The sequence below is a fragment of the Arachis ipaensis genome, chromosome B2, assembly GCF_059453495.1.
Source record: "Arachis ipaensis isolate K30076 ecotype BB chromosome B2, ASM5945349v1, whole genome shotgun sequence".
Lineage (NCBI taxonomy): Eukaryota > Viridiplantae > Streptophyta > Magnoliopsida > Fabales > Fabaceae > Arachis > Arachis ipaensis.
In genome coordinates, this window is record NC_142437.1 from 71,098,255 (window position 1) to 71,108,193 (window position 9,939).

The 9,939-nt window shown below is 39.9% G+C and overlaps 1 non-coding gene across 1 annotated transcript; it reads left to right on the forward strand.

Annotated features, from left to right (window-relative positions):
* The first annotated feature begins 9,104 nt into the window (after positions 1-9,104).
* LOC148574329 (small nucleolar RNA R71) lies at positions 9,105-9,212 on the forward strand. The gene has a single exon (XR_015905792.1). It is a non-coding gene; the product is annotated as a small nucleolar RNA R71 (small nucleolar RNA).
* The last annotated feature ends 727 nt before the right edge of the window (positions 9,213-9,939 follow it).

Sequence of the window (9,939 nt, forward strand, 5' to 3'; positions counted from 1 at the left end):
TGAGCCTTATTATTCATCCATCCTTGGTGTTTTGATTTTTCTTTTGTCTTTCATGCTGACAAGCTTAGATTTTTATTCAAAGCTAAGTGTTATGTGTTGCAGAAGCTTTTTAGCTTTGTTTTTCAGTCAACACATCTCCACCCTAGACACTTGGCTCACAATTCTTCCTAAGACATTGATGCCCAGCACCTCTTTGGGTTACTAAATGCTTTGTAATTAGGTTGCTCTTGATGGTTGATTTTCGTTTGGTAATCCCAGATTAGTTAATCCAAGTTACCAAATTTTAAAATACTCCTCAGAACCTACTAATCCAAGCAAATCCTAATACAATAGCATCACAGGCATATGTCCTAAGGTGCAAGCTATTGGTGTCTAGCCTTTTTATTTGTTTCTTATCATTCATACCACATTGGACAATCACTTCTTGTTTCAACATTTTTCTCTTATTCATGCAAAAAGGGATCAAAACATATATTCAAGTAAGATGAAAATGATGCAGACACTTATACTAGAACACTTAATTTTGAGAATTAAGAAAAACAAAAGACAAAATGCATAACTCATTCAAAACATAAATGTGCAAAGCATAAAATCCTAATTATGACAACTGCATAACTTGGAAGGCATATCATGTTGCAGATATGCATCCTCCTTATTTACTAAGATTATGAAAGAACTCCACCACCTCTACTTTTTGTGCTCTTTTCCTTTGCTGGACTCTCCTTTCTTCTTTGGCTCCTGCTTCCTCTTCTTGTTTGTTTCTTGTGGCTCTTCAGCAGGTTGTTTCGGAGGCCAAGAGAAATCTACCTAATCCTAGAGTCCAGCTTCCTTCAACCGTTGTTCCATCCTTTCTATGTTTCCATGGGCTCTTGCTCTTTGCTTGTTCACTAATTCCTGGTATTGGACAAATGGTTTGATCTCTCGATTTACTACTGGCATTCCATAGACCACATAGTTTAGCTTCTCTTGAGTCTCTATATCATACTCAATCCTGTCCAAGTGCCGAGCTTCTCCAGCTGCGTGGTATAGGCTCTTCCATTGACGAAGATCCTGGAGGTATTTCTCTTGTTCAGCATGTTGTTGGAATAATTTGTCAAATGCTTCTTGAGAGTGACCAGATTGTTCCCTCTGTTGCTCCAGAATTCTTGCTTGAAATTTTCTCTGCTGGTCCATCATTCTAATTAGAAGTTTTCTTGTTGCTCCATCATTTTCAACTGCCAGCTTTCTTGCTGCTCCTGAGCTCTCAAGTATTGATCTTGTTGCCTTAAGTATTGCTCTTGTTGTTGTTCCTGTACTCTCATGTATTACTGAGACATTTCTTCAATGGCTTGTTGCATTTGGCTTAAGTCCATTGCATCAGAAGCTTGTCCCTCTTCCCTTTGTAGTCTCCTTCTCCTTCCTTGAGGTCTTCTCTTTTCTTGGGTGTCAGTGACACCTTCGATCCTTTGCTTAGTGATTCCTCTGCCTCCCTTTACCCGATCTGTATCTGCATCCTCAAAGAGTACCCCTGCTCTGTTGCACAACCTCAATATAGTACTTGGGTGACCAAGTCTGCTTGATTTGCCGTTGTCCTCAGCCATCTCTTGGATGTTGTCTGCTATGATTTGTGGGATATTAATTTCTCCACTTTTGAGTATGCAGTATATTAGAATGGCTCTCTTTATTGTGACCTCTGATGTATTTCCAGTAGGGTGTATAGATCTTCTTACTATTTCATACCAACTTTTGGCCTCAGGTATGAGATCAATTCTCTTCAAGTAGCTCAGATCCCCATCTGAATCCCTTTTCCAGTCTTTTCCTTCCAAGCATAAGCCATTTAGTAGCTCATCAGGATCATTCTCACCCTTCATTCTTTCATCAAAGCTAGGTTCACCAAAAGGGATCACTCTTATTTGTAAGACCCTCATGATGGATACTGGGCTGAAATCCACATCAACCCCCTAACATAGCTCTTGTAAGGAGGGCTGGTTTTGCTTGGCCTCACATCATTTGCATAGAACTCCCTTATCATGGTTGCACTTATGTCTGTGAGAGGTTCGCATAGGAGTTCTCATCTTCTCTGTTCGATTATCCTTCTCATGATGGGGTATTCTCCTTCTTTCAATCTGAAGCCAATCTCTGGAATGACTTCTTTTGATTCCATCAACCTATGATATCGTGACTCATGAAATTGAGATTTAAATCTTCTGTCATCATAAGTTGGTGGTTCATTTTCGACTGGTTGCTTCCCTTTCCTTCTTCTAGAACTTGATGAAGCCATTTAATTAGGGAAGGAGGAGGCCGAGTTGAGAAATGAATAATGGAGAGGGATATAGGATTTATGTGGCTTGTAGACTGAGAAGTTGGCATTGAGTGAAAGTTTGGCTTAAAGGTGAAGCAAGGGTATGAATTCAAAGAAAGCAAGTATGGTTTGGGAACAAATACAACACGTTGCTAGCTTAGCATATTAAGGAATGTAAGAACTAAACTTTTGGGTGCAAGCATAAGTGTGGTTGGGGATAGGCATCACGATTGTACTGTAGGACCTTTTTATAGTGACATTGTTGAAAATAGATGGTGAGGATGATCTTGAGAATGTGGGAATGTGTGGTCCGCATGTTGAGTTGAATAAGGACAAGAACCACCTCCCCATTGGGCATATGGTTCGGTTTCCTAGGTGCTGAAACATGCAGATTTGTGCTCCCCAAAAGAGCCATTTCCAAGCACATGTGACTCACTTTTCCTCCTTGGGACAATCGTATATGACATGGTTTTGTCCTTTCTTTGATCTTCTTCATCCCTATCCATTTCAATCAAGGCAATAGTGAGCTCAAAATTTGAATTTGGCATGGTGGTGGTTATCAAGTGAAAAGTATATACATAAACAAAATTAAAATTTGCTATATGTTCCTTATCTATGAATAACCAACTATGCCCCTTAAAATTGAACAAAATATTGGTGAACACCAAACCTGTTTCCTGCTAAGTGATTCATATGAAACCCCATGAATGTCTGTCATAATTAGTATATTTGTTACAAGGAACATTTTATTTTCTACTTTAATAAAATCAATTCGCAAGAATGATGCAGATATGATTTATCTTTTCATGAACTTGACTCTCTGAGCAAAAGTGACTTCCTGAATTTCATAGCATATGTAGACACCAAACTTAATGTTTGGCTATATACTTCAATAGAATGAATGAGTATATATCCTAAAATGGTTATATGATCAGCATGCTTGAAAAACCATTTTAGAGTGCCTTTAGCCACATGGTGCACGAAATTGTGATCTCAGGTAACGGCGCCAAAAAAAACTCTGTACGCACGTCTTAATAAATTGTTTTTCATTCACAACTTCGATACAACTAACCAGCAAGTGCACTGGGTCGTCCAAGTAATAAACCTTACGTGAGTAAGGGTCGATCCCACGGAGATTGTTGGTATGAAGCAAGCTATGGTCACCTTGTAGATCTCAGTCAGGCGGATATAAAATGGTTATGGAGTTTTCGAAAATATATAATAAAATAAGGATAGAAATACTTATGTAAATCATTGGTGAGAATTTCAGATAAGCGCGTAGAGATGCTTTCGTTCCTCTGAACCTCTGCTTTTCTGCTGTCTTCATCCAATCAATCCTACTCCTTTCCTTGGCTGGCTTTATGTAAGGACATCACCGTTGTCAATGGCTACTTTTTATCCTCTCTGGAAAATGGTCCGATGCGCTGTCACTGCATGGCTAATCGTCTGGAGGCATCACCCTTGTCAATGGCTGCATCCCATCCTCTTGTGAAAATGGTCCAAATGCTCTGTCACAGCACGGCTAATCATCTGAGGTTCTCGATCATACTGGAATAGGATTCACCCTCCTTTTGCGTCTGTCACTACGCCCAGCACTCGCGAGTTTGAGGTTCATCACAGTCATTCAATCCCAGAGTCCTACTCGGAATACCACAGACAAGGTTTAGACTTTCCGGGCTCTCATGAATGCCGCCATCAATCTAGCTTATACCACAAAGATTCTGATTAAGAGATCCAAGAGATACTCATTCAATCTAAGGTAGAACGGAAGTGGTTGTCAGGCACGCGTTCATAGGGAATGATGATGATTGTCACGTTCATCACATTCAGTTTGAAGTGCGAATGAATATCTTAGAAGCGGAATAAGTTGAATTGAATAGAAAAACAGTAGTACTTTGCATTAATCTTTGAGGAACAGCAGAGTTCCACACCTTAATCTATGAAGTACAGAAACTCTACCGTATGAAAATACATAAGTGAATATAAGGTAAGCATGGCCGAGTGGCCAGCCTCCCATGGAGGTCTAGAGATCTCAAAATGATCAAAATATAATCCAAAGATGTCTAATACAATAATAAAAAGTCCTATTTATAAAAAACTAGCTACTAGGGTTTACAGAAGTAAGTAATTGATACATAAATCCACTTCCAGGGCCCACTTGGTGTGTGCTTGGGCTGAGCTTGAATGTTACACGTGCAGTGGTCATTCTTGGAGTTGAACGCCAGTTTGTAACGTATTTCTGGCGTTCAACTCAGGTTTGTGACGTGTTTCTGGCGTTTAACTCCAGACAGCAGCATAGAACTGGCGTTCAACGCCCTTTTACATCGTCTAAACTCAGCCAAAGTATGGACTATTATAAATTGCTGGAAAGCCCTGGATGTCTACTTTCCAACGCAATTGAAAGCGCACCATTTTGAGTTCTGTAGCTCCAGAAAATCTACTTTGAGTGCAGGGAGGTCAGAATCCAACAGCATCAGCAGTCCTTCTTCAACCTCTGAATCTGATTTTTGCTCAAGTCCCTCAATTTCAGCCAGAAAATACCTGAAATCACAGAAAAACACACAAACTCATAGTAAAGTCCAGAAATGTGAAATTAACATGAAAACTAATGAAAACATCCCTAAAAGTAACTAGATTCTACTAAAAACATACTAAAAATAATGCCAAAAAGCGTATAAATTATCCGCTCATCACAACACCAAACTTAAATTGTTGCTTGTCCCCAAGCAACTGAAAATCAAATAGGATAAAAAGAAGAGAATATATTGTAAATTCCAAACTATCAATGAAACATAGCTCCAATTAAATGAGCGGGACTTGTAGCTTTTTGCCTCTTGAATAGTTTTGGCATCTCACTCTATCCATTGAAATTCAGAATGATTGGCATCTATAGGAACTCAGAGTTCAGATAGTGTTATTGATTCTCCTAGTTCAGTATAATGATTCTTGAACACAGCTACTTTATGAGGCTTGGTCGTGGCCCTAAGCACTTTGTTTTCCAGTATTACCACCGGATACATAAATGCCACAGACACATAATTGGGTGAACCTTTTCAGATTGTGACTCAGCTTTGCTAAAGTCCCCAATTATAGGTGTCCAGGGTTCTTAAGCACACTCTTTTTTTGCTTTGGAGCTTGACTTTAACCGCTCAGTCTCAAGTTTTCACTTGACACCTTCACGCCACAAGCACATGGTTAGGGACAGCTTGGGTTATCCGCTTAGGCCGGGATTTTATTCCTTTAGGCCCTCCTATCCACTGATGCTCAAAGCCTTGGGATTCTTTTTATTTACCCTTGCCTTTTGGTTTTAAGGGTTATTGGCTTTTTGCTCTTGCCTCTTGGTTTTAAGAGCTTTTGGCTTTTTCTTTTTCTTTCTATTTTTTTTCGCTATTTTTTTCTTTTTTTTTTTTTTCTGCAAGCTCTGTTCTTTGCTGCTTTTTCTTGCTTCTAGAATCATTTTTATGATTTTTCAGATTATCAAATAACATGTTTCCTTGTCATCATTCTTTCAAGAGCCAACATATTTAACATTCTTAAACAACAACTTTAAAAAACATATGCACTGTTCAAGCATTCATTCAGAAAACAAGAAGTATTGTCACCACATCAATATAATTAAACTAAGTTCAAGGATAAATTCGAAACTCATGTACTTCTTGTTCTTTTGAATTAAAACATTTTTCATTTAAGAGAGGTGATGGATTCATAGGACATTCATAACTTTAAGACAATGTTACTAAATACTAATGATCATGTAATGAAGACACAAACATGGATAAGCACTTAACATAGAGAAAATGAAAAACAGAGAATTTAAGAACAAGGAATGAGTCCACCTTAGTGATGGTGGCGTTTCCTTCTTGAGGAACCAATGATGTCCTTGAGCTCTTCTATGTCTCTTCCTTGTCTTTGTTGCTCCTCCCTCATTGCTTTTTTATCTTCTCTAATTTCATGAAGGATGATGGAGTGCTCTTGATGTTCCACCCTTAATTGTCCCATGTTGGAACTTAATTCTCCTAGGGAGGTGTTGATTTGCTCCCAATAGTTTTGTTGAGGAAAGTGCGTCCCTTGAGGTATCTCAGGGATTTCTTGATGGTAAGCTTCCTCATGTGTTTCTTGAACTCCATGAGTGGGATCTCTTGTTTGCTCCATCCTTTTCTTAGTGATGGGCTTGGGAGATGAATCTTTCCATCTCCCATGGCTCAGAGGTGGAAGCAATTGTCTTCCCTTTCCTCTTTCTTGAGGTTTCTCTGGCCTTAGGTGCCATTAATGGTTATGGAAAAACAAAAAAGCTATGCTTTTACCACACCAAACTTAGAATGTTGCTCGCCCTCGAGCAAAAGAAGAAAGAATAGAAGAAGAAGAAGAAGAAGAAGAAGAAGAAGAAGAAGAAGAAGAAGAAGAAGAAGAAGAAGAAGAAGAAGAAGAAGAAGAAGAAGAAGAAGAAGAAGATATGGAGGAGATGGAGGGATGTGTGTATTCGGCCATATGGGTGGGATTGGGTGGGGAAGAGATGTTGAATTTTGAAGGTAGATGGGTGTATGGATGTGAGTGGTAAATGGAAAACAGAAGGGATGACCATGAATGGAGAGAGAGAGAGAGGGTGAGGTAGGTGGGGATCCTGTGAGGTCCACAGATCCTGAGGTGTTCAAGGATTTACAACCTTGCACCAAATTAGGCATGCAAAATACCTTTGCACACAACTCTGGGCGTTCAGCGCCAGATTGGTGCTTGTTCTGGGCGTTGAACGCCCACTTGTTGCCCATTTCTGGCGTTGAACGCCAGGGCGTTCAGCGCCAGCTCTTATCCAGGGTGCAATTCTGGCGTACAAATGCCCAGATCCTGCCCATTTTGGGCGTTCAGCGCCAGAACCATGCTCTGTTCTGGCGTTGAACGCCAGCCAGATGCTTCTTACTGGCGTTTAAACGCCAGTAAGGTCTTCCTCCAGGGTGTGATTTTTCTTCTGCTGTTTTTGATTCCGTTTTCAATTTTTATATTTATTTTGTGACTCCACATGATCATGAACCTAATAAAACATGAAAGAACAAGAAAAATAAAATTAGATAAAAATTGGGTTGCCTCCCAACAAGCGCTTCTTTAATATCAATAGCTTGACAGTGGGCTCTCATGGAGCCTCACAAATGTTCAGAGCATTGTTGAGACTTCCCAACACCAAACTTAGAGTTTGGATATGGGAGTTCAACACCAAACTTAGAGTTTGGTTGTGGCATCCCAACACCAAACTTAGAGTTTGACTGTGGGGGCTCTGGTTGACTCTGTTTTAAGAGAAGCTTACTATGCCTCTTTTCCATGTTTACAGAAGGATAACCTTGAGTTGTAAACACAAGGGAGTCCCCATTCTATTGAAGGACTAGTTCACCTCTGTCAACATCAATCACAGCTCTTGCTGTGGCTAGGAATTCCAAGGATGATGGATTCATCCTCATCCCTCCCAGTATCCAGGACTATGAAATCAGCAGGGATGTAAAGGCCTTCAACCTTTACTAGCACGTCCTCTACTTGTCCATAAGCCTGTTTTCTTGAATTGTCTGCCATCTCTAATGAGATTTTAGCAGTTTGCACCCTAAAGATTCCCAGTTTCTCTATTACAGAGAGGGGAATGAGGTTTATCCCTGACCCAAGGTCACATAGAGCCTTCTCAAAGGTCATGGTGCCTACGGTACAAGGTATTAGGAACTTTCCAGGATCCTGTTTCTTCTGAGGCAATGTCAGTTGATCCAGATCACTTAGTTCATTGGTGAACAAGGGAGGTTCATCTTCTCAAGTCTCAATACCAAATAATTTGGCATTCAGCTTCATGATTGCACCAAGGTACTTAGTAACTTGCTCTTCAGTAACATCCTCATTCTCTTCAGAAGAAGAATACTCATCAGAGCTCATGAATGGCATAAGGAGGTTTAGTGGAATCTCTATGGTCTCTAGATGAGCCTCAGATTCCTTTGGTTCCTCAAAGGGAAACTCCTTATTGATCACTGGACGTCCCCAGGAGGTCTTCCTCACTGGGATTCACGTCCTCCCCTTCCTCTCTAGGTTCGGCCGTGTTGACTATGTCAATGGCCTTGCACTCTCCTTTTGGATTTTCTTCTGTATTGCTTGGGAGAGTACTAGGAGGGATTTCAGTGATCCTTTTACTCAGCTGGCCCACTTGTGCCTCCAAATTTCTAATGGAGGACCTTGTTTCATTCATGAAACTTACAGTGGCCTTAGATAGATCAGAGACTAAGTTTGCTAAATTAGAGATATTTTGTTCAGAGTTCTCTGTCTGTTGCTGAGTGGATGATGGAAAAGGTTTACTATTGTTAAACCTATTTCTTCCACCATTATTAAAGCCTTGTTGAGGCTTTTGTTGATCCTTCCATGAGAAATTTGGATGATTTCTCCTTGATGAGTTATAGGTGTTTCCATAAGGTTCACCTAAGTAATTTACCTCTGCTATTGCAGGGTTCTCAGGATCATAAGCTTCTTCTTCAGAAGATGCCTCTTGAGTACTGTTGGATGCAGCTTGCATTTCATTCAGACTCTGAGAAATCATATTGACTTGCTGAGTCAATATTTTGTTCTGAGCCAATATGGCATTTAGAGTATCAATTTCAAGAACTCCCTTCTTCATAGGCGTCCCATTACTCACAGGATTCCTCTCAGAAGTGTACATGAATTGGTTATTAGCAACCATGTCAATGAGTTCTTGAGCTTCTGTAGGCGTTTTCTTTAGGTGAATGGATCCACCTGCAGAAGTATCCAATGACATCTTAGTTAATTCAGACAGACCATCATAGAATATGTCCAGGATGGTCCATTCTAAAAGCATGTCAGAAGGACACTTTTTGGTCAGTTCTTTGTATCTCTCCCAAGCTTCGTAGAGGGATTCACCTTCTTTCTGTCTGAAGGTCTGAACATCCACTCTAAGCTTACTCAGCTTTTGAGGAGGAAAGAACTTGGCTAAGAAAGCCTTGACCAGCTTATCCCAAGAGTTCAGGCTATCTTTGGGTTGAGAGTCCAACCATATTCTAGCTCTGTCTCTTACAGCAAAAGGGAAAAGCATGAGCCTGTAGACTTCAGGATCTACTCCATTAGTCTTAACAGTATCACAGATCTGCAAAAAATTCAGTTAAGAACTGAAAAGGATCTTCAGATGGAAGTCCATGAAACTTGTAGTTTTGTTGCATTAGAGAAACTAGCTGAGGTTTCAGCTCAAAATTGTTTGCTCCAATGGTAGGGATAGAGATGCTTTTTCCATGTAAATTGGAATTTGGTGCAGTAAAGTCACCAAGCATCCTCCTTGCATTATTATTATTTTTGGCTGCCATCTCCTCTTCTTGTTCGAAAATTTTTGAAAGGTGCTTGCTGGATTGTTGTAATTGAGCTTCTCTTAGTTTCCTCTTCAGAGTCCTTTCAGGTTCTGGATCTGCTTCAACAAGAATATTCTTGTCTTTGCTCCTGCTCATATGAAAAAGAGGGAACAAAAAAATAATAATAATAGGGATCCTTTTTACCACAGTATAGAGGTCCCTGTGTGAGTAGAAGAAAAGAAGAAGAAAAGAATGTAATGTAAGGAAAGAAACACAAGGGTGAGGAGAGCAGAGATGTGAGATGAGAGAGAGAGAATTTTCGAAAATTATTTTTGAAAAAGAGTTAGT